The following is a 6,000-nucleotide window of genomic DNA, read 5'->3' on the forward strand; positions in this document are numbered from 1 at the left end:
AAAGTGGCCTAATTTACATGTGTGATGGGTGTTTCCCTTTCCCTGGCCCTTATAAGCTGTAGCCTTTTACTCAATAAATGAGACTTGATCAGGCTACTCTGTTGTCTCCATTTCTCGTGTGTCTTGTCTCCTCAATTCCCACTCCGTCCTCCAGGGTCCGCGTTGAAGTTCCCGCAGGTCAGGACATCTGGCGCCCAATGTGGGGTCCTGATATGGGAGATACCGTGAGGAAAAAGGTGCCAAAGGAGGCTGGTGAGTCAAAGTGAAAGAAAACTCCTTCTACCTGATTGCAGCGGGAGCCTGCCACGCCGAGACTGAAGGTGAGTAAAAGCTCCTGAAAATGGGACAAGAATTAAGCCAGCATCAGATTTATGTGAAACAATTGAAAGAAGCTTTAAAGACACGAGGACTAAAAGTTAAAAGTTGTGATTTATTTAAACTTTTTGACTTTATAGAAGATTCTTGTCCTTGGTTCCCACAGGTAGAGGACAGACTTGAAAGGATATATCCACCTTTGTGCAGGCATCGGGCCTTCATATCAACAGGGTATGGCCATGGCAGCAGCCTTTAGTGGGCAAACAGTAAAGGATTTTCTTAATGACAGAAACAAAAATAAAAAGGGTTGTTTTAAATGTGGCAAGATTGGATATTTTGCTAAGGATTGTCGAGGGGACTCAAATAGGAGTGCTGAGACGAGGGCTCCAGGCCCTTGTCCAAGGTGAAAAAAAGGGAAACATTGGGCTAATGAATGTAAGTCTAAAACTGATAGTCAAAGGAATCCCTTGCCACCCCAGCAGAGAAACCGGATGAGGGACCAGCCCAGGCCCTGAAACAAGCTCCTGGGGTGGTCAGCTTTGTTCCAGCAAACAGCAGCAACCCATTTCAGGACTTAGTAGAGCAACCCCAGGGAGCACAGGGCTGGACCTCTGTTCCACTTCCCACACAGTATTAACCCCTGACATGGGAGCACACGCCTTAAGCACTGGGGTGCACGGTCCCCTACCCCCTGAAGCCTTTGGATTAATTTTAGGAAGAGGTAGTGTTACCATGAAAGGTTTGCAAATTTACCCAGGAGTAGTTGATATTGATTATACTGGAGAAATTAAAATTATGGCCAAAGCTGTTGAAATTATCATTACTATACCTCAAGTAGAAAGAATAGCACAGATGATTCTGCTACCATTTGTTAAGACTGATAATAAGAGTCAATATTCTTAAAGAGGGACAGGAGGCTTTGGATCCTCTAATGTATATTGGGTACAACCAATTACTAATTGGAAGCCTTCCCGGACCTTATGGTTGGATGGCAAGCCATTTATGGGATTGATAGATACAGGAACTGATGTGACCATTATTAAGCAGGAAGATTGGCCCTCTAATTGGCCCACCTCGGAGACATTAACTAGCTTGAGAGGAATTGGGAAAAGTAGTAATCCCAAACAAAGTTCCAAGTACATCACCTGGAAGGACAAAGAACATAATTCAGGCCTCATTTAGCTGTTAATCATATCTTAATTGCCTGTTAACCTTTGAGGCAGGGATTTACTCTCCCAAATGAAAATTGTAATGTGCAGCCCTAGTGATATAGTCACTGCACAGAGGCTAGCTCGGGGTTATAGCCCTGGAAAAGGATTGGGGAAAGGAGAAGATGGTATCCGGCAACCAAGCCCAGCCTTGGGACAATTGATAAGCCCTTATTGCATTTTTTTCAGCTTTTCATAATCAGGTACTCAATATGTTTCCTTTCCCAATATACCAAACTGTCTAGACAACTGATTTCAGATGTGCAAGTTTTATGAAGCACCATACAAGATCTTCAAGGTCAAGTAGACCCTTTAGCAGAAGTAGTGTTACAAAATAGAAGAGTGTGGGATACATACAGAAGGATTTCTCCCAAGCTGTCTCCCCAAAATATATGCCAGACAGCTGCTTGGGAATGACTGTACCTGGAGGTCATCAGAAGTAGGTTAGGGGCTGGCTTCCCCTGACATATGGCGCCCAGTAGGTGGGGTCTTGTAGAAAAAGAACTCTTTTGCGTTATATCCCGTGTAACAACTGTACGGCCTCATCGGACAGTGAGGGTGAATCGAGACTTTGTTTGTTTATTTTTTAAGTGTGTTTTAGTCCAAGTAAGATATGGGTCAGGCAAAAAGCAAGCATACAGAGTATGGTATCACTCTTTGCCACCTCTTGCAGAAACAAAATGTAGGGGTAACAAATTAGAGAATGAGTTTCTTCAATCGGTAAAGAAATTTAATCCTTCTTTTCTGGAGTCAGGAACCTTTGATATGGAGATCTGGGAAAAGGTAGCCATTAATTTAAGAAAAGCTCCCAGGGAAGGACAGAGCATACCCATGGAGACCTGGGAGCTGTGGGTGCAGATTAAAGCAGTTGTTGGAGCCCCTGCAAAGTGAGAGAACGAAAGATCAAGACCAGCAGAGTAGTGAGAAACCTGTAAGCTACGCAGACTTAAATCAGGTGAGAAGCAGGAAGAATGAGTTTCAGGCAGATGAGAAGATTTTAGCTGAGAAGGCAAAGTTTGAATCAGGAGATAGCAGAGTAGAAGCATCTGCCCCACCAGAGTATAGCGCAGGGAACCACAATACTATCAAGTAAGCCAGTGCTGGAGGTAGAGAGATTAGCTCCAAAGAGATGAAACAAGGAGGGGTAACACAGAAGTAGTTGAGAAGACCAGCAAAGAGAAGTATAGGAAAACATCTTTACTTTCAAGAGTAGAAAGAGGGATTGCAGGAGATTTAGAGTTTAGAATGTCTTATCCTGTTAGAGTTGTTAGCAGACAGCCTTACAGGAAACACCCACAAGGAATTCACAGTGCCTTTCCCTTCAACTTGCTAAAAGATCTCAAGCAGTCAGTGATTATGGCCCAGACTCACATTTTGTAATCAGCATGGTAAGGGCCTTAGCTGGATGCCTACAGACTGGAGAGTTGTGGGGGAAACTTGCCTTTACTCTTCAGAATCCTTGAAATATCAAATGCTGTGGAAGGAAGCAGCCCTTGCATAAGCTCAGAAGAATGCGGAGGATGGGATATAGGGATTCATCAATTGCTAGAAGATGAGAATTATTTCACAGTTGAGTCTCAGCTACAGTTTACTGAACAGACAATAGGACAGATACGTGAGGTTTGCTTAAGGACCTGGGAAAGGTTAATTCCATCAGAAGAGAGAAAGCCGATTTACATGGCTATAAGACAACAGAATGATGAGCCTTATGCTGACTGTGTCCCGACTGGAAGATGCTATTTCCAAATGTGTGAAGAATGTCCAGGCAGTAAGAGACCTAGTGCATAAGTTATCTTATAATTTCTCTAATAAGCACTGTAAACATGCCTTATGTCCCTATAGGGAACAGGGCACACTGCTGGATTGTCTTAGGATATGCAGGAGTGTAGAGGCAGAGGAACACAAGGCAGACCTCATGGCAGCTGTGCTGACAAATTATATCAGACCTAGGAAAGAGTGCTTTAGTTGTGGAAAGACAGGTCATCTTCAAAGAGAGTACAGACAGCACAGGCCGATCAGCCTGGCCGTGAAAAGCAAACTGCGGCCTGCACCAGAGCATGGGCCAGGGCCACCTAATTCCGGTTTAAAAGAACCTGAACTCTGCCCCCGCTGTAGGGAGGGAACTCATGGGCGGAGCCAAAGTCGCTCAAAGTTCAACAGTGAAGGGTTGCCATTAGCAAAGGCTTCCCGCCGGAAAATAGAGAAAGGAGCTTGATCCAAGTCCCGCTTAACAGAGCTCAGAAGGCAAAGCCTCTGCCTAACCCAGCGAGAGAATCTTTGAATGGCCGAAATGGCAGGTATCTCCTAGCCTCAGGGCAGGAGACCAGACCTAGCCAAACAGGCAAAAGCTCAGCCTCTGTTCTCGCTGCAGTTGGTTTGAATAACCAAGAAATGCCTCAGAAGCCCTTGCAGCAGCCTGTTGATTCTAATAAGCAGGAACCTCCTATTGAAAGAGTTTCTATCAGGGAGTTTTAACCTCAGTACTCAGGGAATTAAAATTGATACTGCAGTTGATCAGAGTTATGAAATAAAGCCAAAATCTGTGAATAAATTAAAAATTATTAAGAGCGGTAATCCGAGTCTGCTACCAAAAAGAACTATAGGATGTTTATTAGGAAAGTCTCATGTAAATTCTCAAGGTGTTCAGATTGTTGCTGAAATTATTGATCAGGGTTATGAAGAAATTAAAGCAGTGATGAGTTCTGATATATCATGGTTTATAGTAGAAGATTGCTTAAGCCAATTTTTACTTCCTTGCATTCCTAGAGTAAAAATGTATGTCTATCAGGAAAGAGTACCTGAGAAGTTCGACCACCCTTTAAATCAAGGGGTCTTCTGGATGCTGTTGTGGGGAAACACCAGCGCCCCCACATGAAATTAGAAATTGAAGGGAAAAGGTTTTTAAACTTTGGATACGAAGTCATTTCCTTAGGGCATTCAGGAGGGCCTAGGACCCTCCCATTAACTTCCTCTAAGTCCAGCATGGAAGGAATGAGTGAAGTTAACCAAGAGAGACAATTGCAAGATTGCAAAATCATACAGTGTGAGAAGCCTGAAGGGCAAAACGGCTTAATTGAGCCTGTAACCTTATTGGTAAGCTTGGAGAAAAAAAACTTTTTTTGATAAGTTACTTAAAGGACAGATTGAACAAATGTATTAGGATTTTTTTCAGTCTTTCAAAGCATGGTAAGAAGCTCTCCCAAATAGTCAACTCTCTTAATTCTCTCGCTTGGAGAAAAAAACGTCTGTTTGATAAGTTACTTAAAGGACAGATTGAACAAATGTATTAGGATTTTTTTCAGTCTTTCAAAGCATGGTAAGAAGCTATCCCAAATAGTCAACTCTCTTAATTCTCTCAGCTGGGAGCCGAAATTTGCATCTTAGCTCTCCAGATTCCCTGAGAGCTGGAAGCCAAAATTTACTTAACAATGAAGGCTATCTAACTAGCCCTTATACTGAGTCAAGACCTAGCAAGTTAACTGAGATTGACAGCAATGCTTTGAAATCTGAATTGTTAAACCAGAAGGGTGAGAAGAGGAATCTTATATGTGACAAAGTTCATTTAGTCATTTTAACCAAAATAATTTTCTCCTTACTAAAAGCTTGTATTAAAATTAGGGAAGATAAACACGTTTTCAATTCCACAGAGAAAATTGATCCTAAGAAATCTGAAGAAGATGGAAACCATGTTTGGGAGCCAGGTTCATTCACCTGGAGAGAGGGCTAATGCATTTATATTTTTACAGAATAAAGCTGTTGGACTTTCCTTGTGATTGCTGACCGCTGAAATATTTCTTCCATTGCTGATGCTAAGAGACTCTGGGACGCTATCATAACTGAACATTTTATATAATAGTGACTGGACTGTTACTACAGACTGTTGTTTTGCTAAAAGATCAAGATTTTGTACTTGTCGATGCTACAATGTGAATTGAATGTAACTGATTTCTGTGTAACTCCTTACCTATATAATGTAACATTGCATGATTGGGATTTGATTAGGAAACATTTGCAAGGGTTTAAGGGAAACATTTCGTTAGATGTTGATCAGTTTAAAAAGGATATTTTCTATACATTCAAAGATAGAATTGAGGCATCTCCTGGCTCTGATATAATTAAGCAGTTGGTGAGGGGCATGGAAGGATTGGACCCTCGTGCTTGGGTTCAAAGTATTTCTCATAGCCTGTGTTCCAGCCTAACAGTGCTGCTCATTATCACAATTTTCGTCCTGGCTATCACGTGTTGCTTGTATAGAAAGCTAAGGCGTATGAAGGAGAATCATACGGTCTCTATGGCACTTTTGAAGTTCGCGCATAAGTCAAATACCGTGAGGAGCAGAGAATGGGAAGAGAGTGTTTAAGGACGAATCCTTCATTGTCTCCCAAAGGAGCCTGGGAGGCTAGGTTTCTAGTGGTAGGGGGGGACCTCCACCCTTGCGAGTAATAGGTAAATCCTAATCACCACATTTTGCTATAGC

Source organism: Tenrec ecaudatus, chromosome 1 (assembly GCF_050624435.1).
Source record: "Tenrec ecaudatus isolate mTenEca1 chromosome 1, mTenEca1.hap1, whole genome shotgun sequence".
Classification (NCBI taxonomy): domain Eukaryota; kingdom Metazoa; phylum Chordata; class Mammalia; order Afrosoricida; family Tenrecidae; genus Tenrec; species Tenrec ecaudatus.